This window comes from Heteronotia binoei, chromosome 2 (assembly GCF_032191835.1).
Source record: "Heteronotia binoei isolate CCM8104 ecotype False Entrance Well chromosome 2, APGP_CSIRO_Hbin_v1, whole genome shotgun sequence".
Classification (NCBI taxonomy): Eukaryota; Metazoa; Chordata; class Lepidosauria; order Squamata; family Gekkonidae; genus Heteronotia; species Heteronotia binoei.
Genome location: NC_083224.1, coordinates 17,499,244 through 17,517,632, shown reverse-complemented (window position 1 = coordinate 17,517,632; position 18,389 = coordinate 17,499,244). Strand labels below are relative to the sequence as shown.

The 18,389-nt window shown below is 43.2% G+C and overlaps 1 pseudogene; it reads right to left on the bottom strand.

Moving 5' to 3' along the window:
• Positions 1–5,701: 5,701 nt before the first annotated feature.
• Positions 5,702–18,389, bottom strand: part of LOC132567238 (zinc finger protein 709-like) — a 31,244-nt pseudogene continuing 18,556 nt past the window's right edge.

Sequence of the window (18,389 nt, the reverse complement as noted above, 5' to 3'; positions counted from 1 at the left end):
TGCAACGTCACCTCAGAGTCGGAAACGACTGGTGCTTGCACAGGGGACTACCTTTATGTTCTTTCTAAAGTTAATATCTCTGATACCTGGCATTACACTGTAGGGCACACATGGCCCAACAAAGTGACATTTCTGTCAGATCACTGTAAAAAAATCCGTTCAACACCCTTAGGCTAAAAAGTGACATGGTTTTCCCCCCTGTGGGTTCTTAGATGATGTTGAAGATAACCACACTTTGGGGAGGATGTTCATTTTTATCAGTGCAACCCTTCCCATAAAAGATGTTTAAATTACTCCAATTTTTCAAAGAAAATTCTATCTCTTTTAACAATGGAACGAAATTATTATCGTACAAATTGCTGCATTTACTTGTTATATTTATCCCAAGATATTTAACTTTTTTTTCACAACTAAACCCCATTTTCTTTTCAATTTCTTGCACTTCCTGAACTGACATATTTTTTGTGAGCATTTTGGATTTCTGCTTATTCACTTTTAATCCTGCGACAAGTCCATATTCTTCTAATTCTTTTAAGATCTCCTCGACTGATTTCATGGAATTTTGGGATATCATAACCATGTCATCCGCATAGGATAATACCTTATATGTTTCTCCTTTCACTTTTAAACCTTGGATATTTTCATTATTCCTTATGCTATTATTCAGGATTTCCAAAGCCAGGATAAATAATAACGGCGAGAGTGGGCACCCTTGTCTCGTACCTTTACAGATATTAACCTCCTCAGTTTTTGTACCATTAATAATTATTCTTGCTGTCTGCTCACTATAAATTGCCTGAATATTTCTAATGAAGTCTTCTCCAGCATCCATTACCTTTAACATTTGTAACATGAATTCCCAGTTTAAGTTATCAAATGCTTTTTCAGCATCTATAAATAATAACACCATTTGTTTCTCCCTATGTAGTTCGTAATATTCCAGTAAATTTGATAAGATTCTAATGTTGGTCCTCATGTGTCTCTTGGGGAGGAACCCTGATTGATCTGGATGAATTATAGATCTCATAATTTTCTTTAATCTATTAGCCAAAATAGTGGAGTATATCTTGTAATCTACGTTTAATAATGATATGGGACGGTAATTTCCAATGTCCTCAGAGTTTTCCACAGTTTTTGGAATTAATACTACATTAGCATGTTTCCATGAGTCCGGGATTTTACCTAACGACCAGACCTCGTCTATTAAATTTTTGAAATAAGTTATGATATTTTCCTTAAAGACCATATAGTATTCTGACGGGAGGCCATCTGGACCAGCCGCTTTATTACGTTTTAATTTAGCCCAAGCCTCTTCTATTTCAAAAATTGAAAACGGACTATTTAGTATGTTCTTCTGTTCTTCTGTTAACCTTAGCGATAACTTTTTACCTAAATAAACTTTCTGTTTATCTCGATCAACCTCAGTCGCACTATATAAATGTGTATAGAATTCCCATGTTATCTTTTTTATTTCTTCTAAGAGCGATTTTCGCTTACCTTCCTTATCCTTCAGTACTCTTATTATTTTTCTTTCCTGTTCTTTCCTAATTCTGTATGCAAGCCATTTACCCGGCTTATTTGCTGACTCAAAAAATTGCTGTTTAGCATAACGAACCTTTTTCTCCATCTCTTCCAGGAATAATACATGAATCCTATGCTGCAAGACTTTTAATTCTAGTTTAATTTCTTGTAATGTAGGTTTTTCTTTTAGTTGTCTCTCCTTTCTTTTCATTACCTCTGTTAACTCTACCAAATTTTTATTATCTTGCCTCCTCTTATGAGCATTGTAACTTATGACTAAACCCCTCAGATATGCCTTGCTTGTTTCCCAAAGAGTCCTATGAGATACCTCATTCTGCATATTGGAATGAAAAAAAAAAATCATCTCTTCCTTGAGATATGTTAAAAATTGTTTATCTTCCATGAGTTTGGGGTTCATTCTCCATCCGGGTTTCTTTTTCACCTCCGTCATACATAACATAATTGGGTTATGATCAGCTAAGGTATTGGGCAAGATTTCTACTTCTTCAATTGACTTCATTAGTCCTGCCGTGACCCAAACCATGTCAATTCTAGACCATGTACTATGTCTGCTAGAAAAAAAAGTAAAATCTTTTCTATTCGGATACAGGGTCCTCCACGCATCTACTAAAGTAAATTCATCTGCCATATGATAAAATCGCTCGGGTAGGGTGTTACTTCTTGATGCCTTAATTTTGTTATTCCTGGGGCTTCTATCTAATATCGGGCAGTTTACTGCGTTAAAATCTCCAATCAAACAAATCTTCTCGTAATCATAAGAGCCTATTTCCTGGTGTAACTCCTTGTAAAATTTCCCCTGAGAATCGTTGGGTGCATATATATTGACCAATAGAAATTTTTGGTGGTCATTACTAATTTCAATACCTTGAAATCTTGCATCAGTCGCCTGAAAGACCAGTTTACCTTCTAAGTCATCTCTCACATAAGTTACTAATCCTCTTTTTTTCTTCTCTAACTCAGACGTTATGAACGCTTTCCCTAATTTCTTATTTCGCAATAAAAATTCGTCTTTCCTTTTCATGTGAGTCTCCTGCAAACAAATTATATCTGCATTTAGTTTTTTTAATTGGAGGAATACACGCTTTCTTTTTTTTGGAAAATTTAAACCATTAATATTTACAGATAGTATCTTCATCTGATTTGTCATACTGGTGTCTTAGAAATCTTTGGTCTCCCCCTGGAAATTTTTCTTTTTTTTCTGTAGTCTTGTTTCTCTATAGGGTAAGTCCTCTTCTTGCTCGACCTCTCCTTCCTCTTGCTCTTTAGTATAGACTGGGTCTCCTCTCTCTTTAAGTTCACTTGGGTTCTCTCTACTCTGTGTATTTTTGGGATTCCCCCTATTTGAATTCCTTGACCAGTTCCTAGTATAGTTTCTTATAAATTCCTCAACCTTGGCCGGTGAGTCAATCTTATGTCTAACACCTGCATGGGTAAACAGTAATCCTTCGGGTATCACCCATCTATATATTACTCCCTTTTCTTGCAACATCTGTGCTAAGTTCATGTACGTTTTTCTCTTGGATCTAACTGCCCAAGGAATTTCTCGCATAACCTTTATCCTGGTCTCTTTAATCATGAGAGGATGCTCCCGTATCTCTCGCCATATCCGTTCTTTAACGTGCTTTCGGACAAACTTAACATGCACCTCCCTTGGGAGGTCGTTTTTTATTGCAAATTGAGAGTTAACCCTGTAAATATAATCAAACTCTCTTTCTACATCCTCCTTGTTCATCCTTAAAATTTCGTTCAAAGCTTCGGCCAAAACACTGACTAAGTTTTCATTTTTCTCCTCAGGAATATTCAAACATCTGAGGATATAGTCTGCCTGACCTAATTCCATTCTTATCAATTTAGTATCCTGTTCCTCTTGTTTTAATTCCATTTCCACGACCCTATTCTCTGTTAATCTAAGTTTGTCCTCTATGGATCTTGTGATTTTAACTACCTCTGCGATGTCTTTCTTTGTTTCTTTAAACTTGTTATCTAGTGCTTCTAGTTTATTTCCCAGCCCCTCCATCTGATTACTTAACATCCTTTGGGTCTGATTTAGGGCTTCCTGAAACGACTGCTGGATCTCTTTAATTGCGTCTTGCGGGATCGATGCGCCAACTGACTTGGGCTGTCCAGGGGAGAACTTTGTCTTGGCCTGCTGAGACATTGTTACTGGTTACCTTTTACTGTTTAGTTGTACTGTTAACTTTCACTCTTATTTTAAATACTTCCTTCCCTCTCCTCTGTGTGTCCCCCAACAGGTTAATAAATCTTGGCCAATTCTCCCTAAAACCCTTGCGTTATTTACCTTTCTTTATTCTCCTTTTCCCTTCCTTTCCTACCCACCCGGCAGCCCTCCTTCAATTATAAGAACTAAACACCATGCAATAAACAAAATAAAAATCTCCTAATCTTCTCCGTCAATTAGAACTAAGACCATTCAAGATCCTTTACTTAGAGCATATCAGTCACACTGGCCAGTCACGCTGGCTTCGCTGCAATGCCAAGTTCTGCAAAGAGATCAGTTCAGCCACTAAGACTCCCTTCGTGTGGATTGGGACCTCTTCCTCTGCTTCGCCCTCTCCTCTCCCCAAAGTTATGTTTTTATTTCAAACGATTTTGTTGTTAGGAAAGATTTTTTTGTTAAAATAGATAAACTGACTAAATCTTTTATTTGGCAAAACAAGAGACCCAGGGTTAAGTGGAAAATTTTAAAGGATCACAGGGAAAACGGGGGACTCGCCCTCCCAAATTGGGAAACGTACCACCTTGCTTGTGTGACATTATGGTTGAAGGACTGGATAACTTTAGAGAATACGCGCGTGCTTGCTCTAGAGGGCTTTGATTTACAAGCAGGTTGGCACGCAAACCTCTGGTATATCACGGAGGTTCAAAGGTATTTTAAAAACCACTTAATTCGCAAAGCCATTTTTGATGTTTGGCTAAAGCTTAGAAAATTAATATATACGAAGACCCCTAGGTGGTTGATTAGATACCAAGATCTTTTAGACGAAAAGAATAACTTGAAAAATAAGACGGAATTAGAATTGTTGGGAATAAAGATTGACTGGTGGACAATGAACCAGATAGTCGCAAAGTATAATAAGGATAAGCTGACAGGTTTTACAAAAAGTAACTTTGATTTCGATAAATTATTACTGACAAGGGAAACTAAAGTAATTAAGTGGGTATACAACTATCTGATTCAAATAAAATTGGAAGACGAAGCTGTAAAAGAGACAATGATTAGATGGTCAAAGAATTTTCAAAGTAATATTAGTCAAGAACAATGGTTCACTCTTTGTAAGATGAATTATAAGGTAATGAAACCAGTAAATTTTCGTGAAAACTTTTTAAAAATGTTCCACAGATGGTATATCACCCCACTACAGATCTCCAAAATTAATAAATCCAGCTCGCCTGATTGTTGGAAGTGTGGAACAGTTACGGGCTCATTTTTTCATATCTGGTGGAGCTGCAAAATTGCTAAGAAATATTGGATAATGATCCATGACATGTTAAAGGAAATATTGGGTACGAATATACAATTTAAACCCGAGGTGATGCTTCTTTCCCTGGTGAAAAAAGAAGTGTCTATAGAGGATGAATATATAACGGTTTATATGATCACAGCGGCGAGGATAGTGTTTGCCAAACTTTGGCGACAAAAGATCTGCCCGGACATAAATGAAGTGATTGATAAAATTCTTCAAGCTGCCGAAATGGACATACTTTCCAGTTTATTAAGAGGTGTGTCCAAAGAGGAAGCTAGCAGAAAATGGGAGAAATTTTACAATTGGCTTGAGAAAAAAAATTACAAGAAATAAATGTAAACACGGCAATTCTTTTATTGACACATTGTCAGGCTATAATGGAAAAGGCAAGGCAAGCTTTTCGTTATTCCTCTTTTCTGTTTGTTTGCTCTTTTGTTCTATGTTTTACGTCTTGATCTTCTCGGTATGCCATACAGGTTCTTTCAAGATATGGAAGTAATCCACACTCACCTCCACATGGATGATTGTACTCTGTATTATGTGACACAGATATTGCTGTATTAAGAATTATTTATGTTTTGTATCTGTATTTGTGACTCACACCTTAGACTTAATAAATATATAAATGAAAAAAAACAAAAAGAAGAAGATAACCACACTGAATGAATCTCTTTCTACTCCAAAACTTTATGCCCTGTGTGGATTCTTCGATGTTTTTGAAGATTGCTCCAGTTACTAAATCTCTTCCCACACTCTGAGCATTCAAAAGGCATCTCCCCTGTGTGGCTTCTTAGATGACTTTGAAGAGCACGATTTTGGCTGAATCTCCTCCCACACTCTGAGCATTCAAAAGGCTTCTCCCCTGTGTGGGTTCTTAGATGACTTTGAAGATTGTTACTAAAACTGAATCTCTTCCCACACTTTGAGCATTCAAAAGGCTTCTCCCCTGTGTGGGTTCTTAGATGACGTTGAAGATCGCTATTATGACTGAATCTCTTTCCACACTCTGAGCATTCAAAAGGCTTCTCCCCCGTGTGGGTTCTTAAATGACTTTGATAATTGTTACTGCGGCTGAATCTCTTTCCACACTCTGAGCATTCAAAAGGCTTCTCCCCTGTGTGGGTTCTTAGATGATTTCGAAGATAGTTACTAAAACTGAATCTCTTCCCACACTTTGAGCATTCAAAAGGCTTCTCCCCTGTGTGGGTTCTTAGATGACGTTGAAGATCGCTATTATGACGGAATCTCTTTCCACACTCTGAGCATTCAAAAGGCTTCTCCCCACTGTGGGTTCTTAAATGACTTTGATGACTGTTACTTTGGCTGAATCTCTTCCCACACTCTGAGCACTCAAAAGGCTTCTCCCCCGTATGGGTTCTTAGATGATGTTGAAGGCTGCCACTCTGACTGAACCTCTTCCCACAGTCTGAGCATTCAAAAGGCTTCTCCCCTGTGTGGGTTCTTAGATGACGTTGAAGATCGCTATTATGACTGAATCTTTTCCCACACTCTGAGCATTCAAAAGGCTTCTCCCCAGTGTGGGTTCTTAAATGACTTTGATGATTGTTGCTGCGGCTGAATCTCTTCCCACACTCTGAGCATTCAAAAGGCTTCTCCCCCGTGTGTGTTCTTAGATGATGTTGAAGGCTGCCACTCTGACTGAACCTCTTCCCACACTGTGAGCATTCAAAAGGCTTTTCCCCTGTGTGAGTTCTTAGATGACGTTGAAGATCGCTATTCTGACTGAATCTCTTCCCACATTCTGAGCATTCAAAAGGCTTCTCCCCCGTGTGGGTTTTTAGATGACTTTGAAGATGGCCACTGTGTCTGAACCTCTTCCCACAGTCTGAGCATTCGAAAGGCTTCTCCCCCATGTGTGTTCTCTGATGCTGTTGAAGAATGCAGCTTTGACTGAATTTCTTCCCATACATTGCGTGTTCAAAATGTTTCTCCGCTCTGTGGATCCTTTGGTGCAAAAGGAGTTGCAATTTGTATCTGAAGTACTTTCCACACCGAAAGCATTTACATGCCTTCACTATACTGTGCTTTGAATAATGTATATTATATTGGGTTTGATCTGAGAAGTTCATTCCACACTCCATGCACTTGTAAGTTTTCTCCAAACTGTGAATTATTTCTTGCAAATCCCCCCCTTGGCAAGGAATGGATTTATTCCTCTTCTTCACCCAGTGCCTGATTTTCTGCCTCTGAGACTTGCTTTGTATCCTGATGTTTCTTCTCACATCTTCATTCTTGACATCCTCTGGTGATACATGATGCAGTTCCTCATCCTCCTCATTCCTCTGATCACCTCCTGCTGGAATAAAGAGAGAGATCTGTTAGAATCCACACAAAGAGGTCTGATGTGCTCCGGAAGTTTCACCCATGCTCCACATATTTCAGTGTCATCCTCCTGTTTTACAGTGAAGCGTACAACTGAAGTATATGCTTTAAAAGTACATTAGGCTTCCTGCATCAGAGATGCTTGGTTGGGACTCTTAGCCATTTTTAGGGGGCCCCATCTGTGTGACTTCTTTGATTAGAAGGAAGGGCTGTTTTATGAGGGAAGCTATTTCTGTACTTCAAGTTATACAATTGCTCTCTTATGGCAATTCGCATCTGCACAATGACATTCATTCTCTGACTGAAGGTCTTTGCAAATGCCTCACTGTCGTTTCCCTTTTTTCCTGCAGTGAATTCTCTGGTTCACACAGAAGCCTCTGTTCCTTCTTTTGCTGACTGACCTTTCTTAATGGACTGGGGTTTCAGGGAGGTCCCCTCTTTGGCAAGGAATGGGCTTATCCTTCCTCTTACCTGCGTGGCTTTCCTCCTGCCTCTGTGGTCCATCTCCAGAGTTTTCTTCAGCATCTTCATTCTTGACTGTTCCCAAAGAGAGCCCCTGGAATTCCCCAGCAGTCTCCTCTACATCTGCTGAAATCAGGAAAGAGTTTCAATCAGCACCCATGCAAGAAGCCAAGCCACCAGTCAGGCACTCCACACTCCTGGATCACCATTTCTTTTAGAAGACCTTCTTTCCTACCAAACTGAGCTGCTGTTCACACTTTATCCCTGCCAGGCCCTCCCGTAGAGCTGTTTTGATATTCTGCCCATCCCTCCTCTCCCCATATGTATTTTAAGGGGGAAGATGGCAAAGAATGATTCCCCCGCTGCTCCCATTAGACTTGCCGTGCAGCTCTTTTGACTCTCTGCTCTTGACAATGAAATACAAGAAGTTCTCACAATATCTAATCGTTCAAGTGCACTAAGAGTTTTCTTCCAGTTGTGAAGAGAACCAAGAGGAGCTGGTTTTCAGCCTCTCCCAAATAAACTTGTGGTGGAAAAACTGAGGTTGGCTCTTTAGGAAACACTCACTGACTAAAAGCCCCAGGATGCTTTGCAGGACACAGCTGCCTGGGGAGTGTAAGTTAGGACATTAAAGGTCGAGTAAGGCCATTTAGCTGGGAGGGAAAATAGAAAAGAGCATTATTGGCATCAGAGTTGTTTATTAAAATCTTCTCTCTGGATATACCAGTAAGTCCAGAGGGCGGTGCAGTGACTGGGGCACCAGAAACTCTGGTGCCACCCCTGGGTTCACTTGGTGATACCCTGGTAAGACGCATTTGAACATAACATAAGAGAAGCCATGTTAGATCAGGCCAATGGCCCATCCTGTCCAACACTCTGTGTCACACAGTGGCCAAAAATATAATATAATATAATTATATTTATATATATATATATATATATATATATATATACACACACACACACACACACACATATACACACTGTGGCTAATAGCCACTGATGTACCTCTGTCCATATTTTTAACTAACCTCCTCTTGAAGGTGGCTATGCTTGTGGCTGCCACCACCTCCTGTGGCAGTGAATTCCACATGTTAATCACCCTTTGGGTGAAGAAGTACTTCCTTTTATCCGTTTCAACCTGTCTGCTCAGCAATATTTGGGACATGGGAAGGCTGAGCGGGGTCAGTGGGGCAGTGCCTCTCAGCCCCGCATCGTCCTCATGCCATGACACCCTCTCTGGCTTTGATGATGGCCACAACACTGGCCTCAGCTGCCCCTGGATCACTGGGGTGGATTGCATCGCTCTACTTGGCCCTGCTGAACATCACTTTAATGGCCACCCTGACTTCTTCAGGTTCATGCATCAAGCCCACGGCAGCAGTTTGCACCTTTAGTTCCCAGAAAAGATCTTTACCCAGAAAAGCCACGCTCCCACAGCTCTCCAGCATGACTTCTCTGTAGAGGGCTTTTTGGTCCAGATCCAGCAGGCCCCACTCCGCCATGGAGAAATTCACGGCCACCTCCTCAATGGAAAATGGAGACTGAAAGAAGAAGCAGATTCTCTCATCACAAATCATTATTATTATTATTATTTGTTTATATTCCGCCCATTCCCCCATTGGGGGCTCAGAGAGGAGTACAGCAAATGGAAACAAAATCACAATAACATCATAATAAAACCAATTACAACATTCATCAAAGTGCAGCAAGATAATTCAGCAAGGTGACATGACAGCAAGGTGGTAGAGCACAAAATAGTACCACAATACAGCATCACAGTACAGTAGTGCAGTGCAGCTGTAGAAGGGAGGCCAACCGATCGATAAATAGATGCCCACTGCCTCGTCCAAAGACCTGGTAGAACAGCTCCATAGGAAAGGCCAGCAAGCCAGGTAGGGCCCGGATCTCCATAGGGAGCTGATTCCACCAGGTCGGGGCCAGGACCAAAAAAGCCCTAGCCCTGGTAGAGCAGGGACTTGATGCTCTCGACAGGGGAGTTTGTGAGGGTGCAGGATGCAGAGCTCAGCGTGCGTAAAGGCTGGGCTCTTCAGAGCCTCTCTTCCTCAGGAAGCAGGAGGAAAAGCTTCCCTGAGAAAGAACTGAGGGCCCTGACTATCTCCCGTTCGCCCCCTCCCCCTACCTGGACCAGAGGCTGAGGAGGCGTTTCCACTTCTCTGCAAAGAAAAGGGCTCGATAACGTCTCTTCGCTGCCTGCAAGGGAGACAAAACGGGAAGGAAGAATTTCAGCCTAAAATTCCTATTTTGCTGGCGTGTCTGAATCTTCCTTACGCATCCCGATTCCCAGGGTTGTGAAACCTTGTCTTCTTTACACTCTAGAAAACTCTGTAATCAAATTTAGTTAATTGTGGGAGACGTGAAAGACAAGTCTCAGGTAGCTATGAACCTCAGGCAGTTATGACCGCTGCTAGTACATGATTTTAGACTTTTGTGAGGCTTGAAATCTGCCCTGTGAGCCCTGGAGCTCCAGTATCCCTGCTAGATCAGACCAAAAGTCCAGGCATGACATCCTCCCACCTCCAGAGCCGTCTTCCTGGAGTCCAGACTGGCAGGAAGAAAGCAGGTGACCAGAAACTATGTGACATGACACATCCAGTCCTAAACCATGTGGTTTCAGCACATCAGCTAAAACTCTAGGGCGCTGCAAGTGTTTTCTAGAGCATCTGCTGAAAGTCTGACTTAACATTCAGGTATTTGGCTGGATGAGGCATGAAAATGACAAACAATATAGATTGCCGGTATTACAATATGTACAATGAACACAAATCCGAATCCGACACTAGGAAATATATAAAGGAAATAAAAGTCTCACGTAGATATTTTCTTAGCCCAAGTTCTCCAAACGAAGACCCAGGTGCTTTAATTTCTCTGTTTCAGTTTCTTAATAGAAATCTTTCACAGTGGTTAGGCTTTCTATCAGTTAATCATCTATTCCTTATTCTGAGCTACTTAGTGGAATCACGCTATAGAGTCGGATTTGGATCTGTGTTAATAGTACACGTAGAAATGGCATCATGTCCAGCCCATGCTCCACCCGCAAACCTCACAGGGGGACCAGGCCATGGCCCGGCATCCCTAATCCAATGTTCTCTGAGTGTTGCCACCCTGAAAAGCATTAAAACTAGACACAGAGCCCCAATTACTTGCCTCTGGCAATGGGTTTTTCTACATTTGCTGCCCCAGAACAAGGGGGGACGGGTGTCTGTGTGTCTAAAGCTCCATCAAGTCACAGATGACTTATACTGACTCCAGTTATTCCAGGTAAGAGACATTCAGAGGTGGTGTGCCATTGCCTGCCTTTGCACAGCAGCCCTGAATTTCTTTGGTGGTCTCCCAATCCTAACACTAAGCAGGGCTGACCATTCTTAGCTTCTGAGATCTGATGACCTTGGGGAGTCTGGGCCATGCTGGTCAGGGGAACATGGAAGCTCCATTTATTCCCCTTGGCATTTAGCTGAACCCAGATTTGTTTTCCTTTTCTGTTTTTGAGCCACCTTGAATCTTTCTAGTGGAAGGAAGGTGAGATATGCATATTTCTATTGATGAAAAGAAGCCTCAAATTCCTTTCCATGAATCTGTATGCTCCCACTTAAAGTGGAGAAGCCATCACCACATCCTATCCATTCTACACAGTCTCCAGAAGTATTTCCCTTTTCTCCTCTCCTGAACCCTCCGCCCAGCAACTTCATTACATGCCCCAATCCCCTCTGGGCAGGAGGCCCCCTTACCACTTGATGGGGCATCTTGGGCACGCTCCTGGGTCTGCGCCCTCTGACCTTCCTCTGATGGAGCTCCTTCCGCCTCAGGGAAGCTTCTTTCCACCTTCACGGGTCCCCCCCACATCTGGAACAACAGCAAGGGAGAGGGGCAAGAGAAGGAACGGAACAGGCTGAAGAGATGGATCCGGACCCTCTCCCAGACTCCTCATCCCTGACTCCACCACCAGGGCTGCTTTAACCGGAAGGGCAACAACTAGTGTTGGTTTCAGAAACTAAACCTGCACTGAGAACAACTGGGAGAAACAAATCACCAGCAGGAGGTGGAACATCAGTAGAGCTATTTCAAGCCACAGAAAAGGAGTCTGTCAAAATCTTAGCAAGAAAATGCTAACAAAGATGCAAAACAACATAATGACCTCACAGACTGGAAACATATACTTGACATTCCAGTTCAAGAAATGGAGACGCCAAAGACTGTAGCCACTACTAGACCATTACAGGAATTCCTCATGCAAATCTAAGCTGGTGCTCAACATTTTACAACAAGGACTGCTGTCATCTATTGAAAGAGAAAAGCCAGATGTTCTATTCCTGGTAAATTCACAAAAGAAAGAGGCACTTGAGATCATACTGCAGATTTATGTGGGTTAATGGAGCACAGGAGAGAATTTCAGAATAAAAGCAGCTCGTGATTCATAGCTTCAATCAATGTTTTTGACTGTGGGGATCAAGAAGAGCTATGGTTGGTTTTAAAAGAAATGGGTGTGCCACAACATCCAGTAGTTCTGAGGCAAAACTTGAACTCTGGGCAGGAGGCCACTGGTAGGACAGAATATGGAAAAACAGAGGGGTTTCCAGTTCGCAGACTGGGGTGTATTTTATCTCCCTGTCTCTTCAATCTTCATGCAGAACACATCATAAGGAAAGCTGCATTAGATGTAGATGAAGGTGGAGTGAAAAAGGGCAGAAGGAACATCAACAGTCTGAGATATGGAGATGGCACAACTGTCAGGTCCTGCATGTTCTTCACCAATCATCTCAGAAAGGCGTTTATTGAATAAGCAAAGACGTTACAGGCAAGCAGGTCTTCTTAAAACTAAAGTCCACGGCCCCTGCTCATACAGCTATACATTGGGTCCATTCGTTACATGGTTTCAAAGCTAAAGCACCAAAATCTACCAACTGCATCCCCCCAATAAGCAATCCAAGCCCCTCTAATCAAGCAGAAACGAAACATCGAAGTCTCTGTGAGCAAGATAACGCAGCTGACCTTGGAGGCCCTCTGTGACTAGTTCTCAGGGAGGAAATGGATACAGATATACTGCAGACAAAACAGGCCATTAGGTGAGAGTATAGCAATAGCAGTCAAGCAGGACTCAAAAGTTATTGCAGGTGACAAACAATCATAACTGTTTCCCCCACCGATTCATGGCAAGAGGCACTCTTGACAGCCACATTATTGGCAGAAAGTAGTGAAGACTTGGAATATTTACTAAGGAAGGGTAAAGCAGAAAATGCTGAAGTAAGCTTACAGTGGAACAAAAGGCAAAAATAATGACTAGTGGAGGATTACAGAAATTTAAGGTTGACGAAGAAATGTAAGGATGTGTCACTGGAGCAAGTTAATTTGTGCCACAGTATTCCCCAGTACTTTGTGTGGGTGTGAGAGTTGGACAAGGAAGGAAGCTGACAGGAAGAAAGTGGATTCTTTGTGGTGTTGGAAGAGAGAGCTTCTACTGATATCATGGACCACCAAAAAGACAAATAAATGGATTCTAGATCAAATCAAGACTCAGCTCCCCCTAGAAGCTAAAATGACTCAAATGAGGTATTTGGTGACATTATGAAAAGACAGGAGTCACTGAGAGAGGCAAAAATTCTAAGGAAAGCTCAAGGCAGCAGGAAAAAAGGAAGGCCAAACACAGGATGGACTGACTCAGTCAAGGAAGCCACAAAGGCCCTCAGTCTGCAAGACCTGAGCAAGGCTGTTAAAGAGAGGACATTCCTAGGATTGCCACATTGAAAGTGGCTTGACCCACACAATAATAGCTGGCAGGAGAAGCTCATTGCTTGAGTGGAGTGACTGAAAGCCCCTCACCTGCTGTGCCTGCCTCTTCTCCTCTGCCTCACTCAGGAGGAAACCTTCAGCCAGGGCCACTGCCTGGGAACTGCTCTCTGGCCCGCATCCTCTCACCCAGCCCTGCACTTCCTGCGGCAGGATGGCCAGGAACTGCTCCAGGATCACCAGGTCCACCATCTCCTTCTTGGTGCGCCTCTCTGGCTCCAGCCAGTCCTTACAAAGTCCATGGAGCCGGCTGCAAACCTCTCGGAGCCCATCAGCCTCCTGGTAGCAGAACTGCCGGAAGCATCGGCTGCGTTCATCTGCGGTCACAGGGTTCTGAATCAACTTCTCTGGCATGGTTCTTTCCCAAAATTCAGCACCACTCCCTGCTTGGAGGGGATGGAGACCTTTCCTGGATGTCTTCCCAATTCCAAGCCCTTTGGGGTCCTTCTCTTCCATCTCCTTCCCCTTTCTCTTGGGTTGCCTCTGACTCCGGAAAGACACTCTCATTCACTTGGCTGTGAAAAGGCAGAGGGAAAGATATCAGAAAGGCAGGAAGAAAAGAAAACAGAGTTACATCACTGTCCCTGGTGAAGAATCACCTAAGGATTACCCCAGTGCATCAGAAGGAGAGTCCTTGTATTTTGTTGCTGAGGATCAATGTCACTGTGGTATATTACATATCAAGCTTTTAAAGATATACCTCTTTGGTCCTTCGGGCCACAAAACCACCAATACTTACTTATTAAAAGATCTGTTGTCGATCTTATGAGCTTAGGTATCTATTTCTGGGGATCAGTCTGTCTAGTGGGTACATCTGAGGTATACCGAAGCTCAGGACAAAGTGACCGGTAAGGGCTTAACCATTAGAGTTCACTTCTCCTTAACCACTACACCAAGCTGGCGGACCTGAGACGGTCATGAAGACTCCCACACTCTCGGCTTTCAGCAAACTAAGCAAGACTTAATTATTGAAGAGGCTTTTCAGCTCTAGCAATAGGGAAGCACTGTACAAAATGCTTCAGAAAGTCACTTGGATGAATTATTGGAGTCTATATTACTGGGTCTCGTTTCCTGTAGGTTGTATCTGGCTGTGTAATTTTGCATCATTTATTGGGTCATGTTTAGAGTACTGCTTTCCTTCAACACTGTTTTTCAGATTCCTGGTTGGTTGTGGAACCCACATTCTATTTCATCGTTTACTGAATGTACCATCCTATCGATTGCATTAAGTCCAATTAAATGGTGCACTATAATCAATGTAGATTTAGGTGAGTCTCGCAGTACCTTTAAGAGCAAAACAGTTTTATTCAATCTGTCTTCCTAGAAGGCACCACAGTAAGCCGCATGGAGTGGAACTCCATCAGCCTTAAGAAGAAACTCGCAGTAACAGACTGGCATTTCCTGTCTTACAAAATGCAAAAACCTGGACTAGTCTGAAGAAACCTGCTTGCACACAAAAGCTTATACCTTGAACAAAATTCTGTGCGTCCTAAAGGTGCCACCGGGCTTAAACTTTGTTGTATCTCCCCCCCCCCCCCACGTGCCCGGAACTGCAGGAGCGGGGAGCACTAACGTGTGGCATTTGGGGCAGCCAGTCAGCAGGAATGAGTCCCCCCCACTTTCTTCAACCCAGTCGATCTCCTGCTCCCTCTCTCCGCAATGGGTGCCTCCGAACAGATAAAATACCCAGCATAAAACAGTGCAAAAGATACAAGAAACTTTAGAAATATGCAACAACGAGGAATTCCTCTCTGCTAAATTCTTTCCACCCTCCAGCAGGGCGGGATGCAGAAAGGAGGCCGCCTTGCAAGCCCTGGAACCACCCCTCCCCCCCCCAGGGGGCTCACAAAGGGCAACTCCCACCTCCACAGAAGAACATCCCGTCTGGAAAGGATCTCAACGCGCCTCCCCCCTCCTGCAAACACGGGGCGGGGTGCAAAGCCCTCCCTTCGGAGGCTGGAAGGCCTTCCTGGGAGGGACCTTCCCCGCCTCTCTCTCCCGCCCCCTCCACTCCCCCTCTGCAGCCCACAGCTCGCCTCCTTTAACCCCTTCACGGCTGCAGAGGCCAGGAAACCAGCGGGACTGGGCTCCCTTCAGCCCGGCTGGGTCAGCGACGCCTCGAATGGCGCTCGATGGGGCTGCTCGGGGGTCTCTCAGCAAAGGGAGGCTGAGAAAGTGGCTCCCAGCTCCCCCCTTGCAGCCCCAGAGAGAGGGGGAGGAGGGAGGGGAAGAGCGGCTGGCAGCAGGGAAACCGGGGCAGAGGGAAGGGAGGGGTGCCAGCCTCCCGCTTGATGCAATTCTGTGCTTTAGAAGAGGGAAAGTGTGAAATCAGGTCTCTGAAGAAGAGCGAAATGCGTTTATGAACTCTAAAGGAACTTTGCACGACAGAGTCAATTTCAAGCACTAGCACTTTAATTCCCCCCCCCCACACACACACCCACACCCCACCAGCACTGAATAATCCATGAAGAGGAAGAAGTCTGGATTGTGACGTTTGTTGGTATGAATGAATTGCTCAAGAGTCTGTTATTGAGGGATAGTGAGTGGTAGCAGAGAGCCGTCCAAATAGGCTGATAATAATGGCCACACCGATAAGAAGAGTCTTCACACCAGTTCTTTTAGAGCTATCAGTGTATTTACAAATATTTACAGATAAGTGCAGTATAATTACAATCCAGAGCTCCAAAGTCCTACCTCAGACAATCATCAATACAGAGAGAAAAAATACTTTGGTACTTAGCACTTTTTATAGCTCAGCCCACCAATCAGCAAATATGCTGACTCACTGTGACTACAGGCATTGCCAGGCATTGCATCAGGCTGTCCTGTGATCGTGGTCACATGACCTCATCATTATGACAGTAGATGATCTAGGCTGCAGTTACTTTTAAGCTACTAGTTGCTGACAGCTATGTCTTTTACTTTTCTACTTGGGTGTTACATCTGATGGATTTAAAAATATTTTCAACCTTGTATAAAGGTTATATAGAGCCCTGTGACACAGTACTGCAGTCGGAGCCCTCTGCTCATGACCTGAGTTTGATCCCAGTGGAAGCTGGTTCAGGTAGCTGGCTCCAGGTTGACTCAGCCTTCCATCCTTCCGAGGTCAGTAAAATGAGTACCCAACTTGCTGGGGGGGAAAGTGTAGATGACTGGGGAAGGCAATGGCAAACCACCCTGTAAAAAGTCTGCCATGAAAACATTGTGAAAGCAACGTCACCCCTGAGCCGAAAACGACTGGTGCTTGCACAGGGGACTACCTTTTACCTTTATAAACTTTGTATGGTGACTGCATCTCGTGAATATTCCACAGTAATTTTGGTGTGTTTACTTTGTTCTGTGGTACTCATGGGTTGCTTACCCTCCAGGTGGGGTCGGTGGATCCTCCAGCATTGCAGCTTCTCTCCAGGCTTCATAGATCAGTTCCCCTGGAGAACATGGAGGCTTTGTGGGGTGGACCCCAAGGCATTGTCCTCAACTGAGTATCCTGTCTGCTCCAGGCTCCATCCCCAAATCTCCAGGAATTTCCCAGCCTGAATCTGGCAACCCTAAGAGATAAAGACCTCTCCTTCCCACAGGCATCTAGGGGGGGAGTGTTCCATTTTGCCACGTGAAGCCGCAGACCTGGGGGGGGGGGGAATAGCGCAGGGGAGCCACAAAACAGAGAAGGAAAGGGGTGTGGTGGTTTAAGGCTGGCCTCAGGTAGGGCTGCCAATCTCCCTGTGGAGCCTGCAGATCTCCCAGAATTCCAGCTGATCCTCAGCCAATAGAAAATGGCTACTTGGCAGGATAGACTCCATTGGACAAGGTGGGAGGTCCCACTCCTTCCCAAACCCCTCCGTCTGTACTCTCCACCCCCCACATTTTCATGTGTTTCCTACCCAGGGGCTGCGTTGCCAGTTCCCCTTTAGCTGTCACTCAAGGTAGCTGGAGAGAAATATGCAAGCAAGAGGCAGTGGAGGAGGTTAGGAAAAGGAAAGATTTTGGCAGTTTCCCTTCCTTATTATTTTTTTTCTTCCCCAATCTATCCAATGTATTTTTAATTGTACCATTAAAATCTCCCATTATCATAATTTGTTCATACGACACTTGATCAAGCTGTTACATTATTTCTTTAAAGAAAGAGTTTTTCGCACCATTCGGTGCATATAATCCCAGCAGCAGTGTAATTTTGTATTTAATGTTACTTCCACTGCTAAATATTTCCCATCATTGTCTTTAAAAATTTATTTTGCTACAATTCTTGTTTAATATAAAAAAGTACACCTCTCTTTTTTTGTTTAGCCAATGAATAAAATTCCAAACCCAATGGCTTATTCCATAAAAATTTATATATATAAAAATTTATTTGTTTAATGTGAACTTCTTGTAGACAAATTATGTTACATTTTTGTTTTGTAATCCGCTGAACTGTTGCTTTTCTTTTTTGAGGTGAATTTAGTCCCATTTACATTCCAAGCTAATAATTTGTAATCCATTATGTTTTCTTCTTTCAGCTGTGTTGCCAAATTCTTTATGTTCTTCCAAAAATCTTCTCAGTTCTTGTACACTTGTAATTGTAATCCTTCAGCCTTGGAGTTCAAAACTCAAACCTTCTGGTAAAATCCATCTAACCTTATATCATTGTCCCCTTTCTCACAATACAAGAACTCGTGGGCATTCGATGAAATTGCTGAGCAGACAGGTTAAAACGGATAAAAGGAAGTACTTCTTCACCCAAAGGGTGATTAACATGTGGAATTCACTGCCACA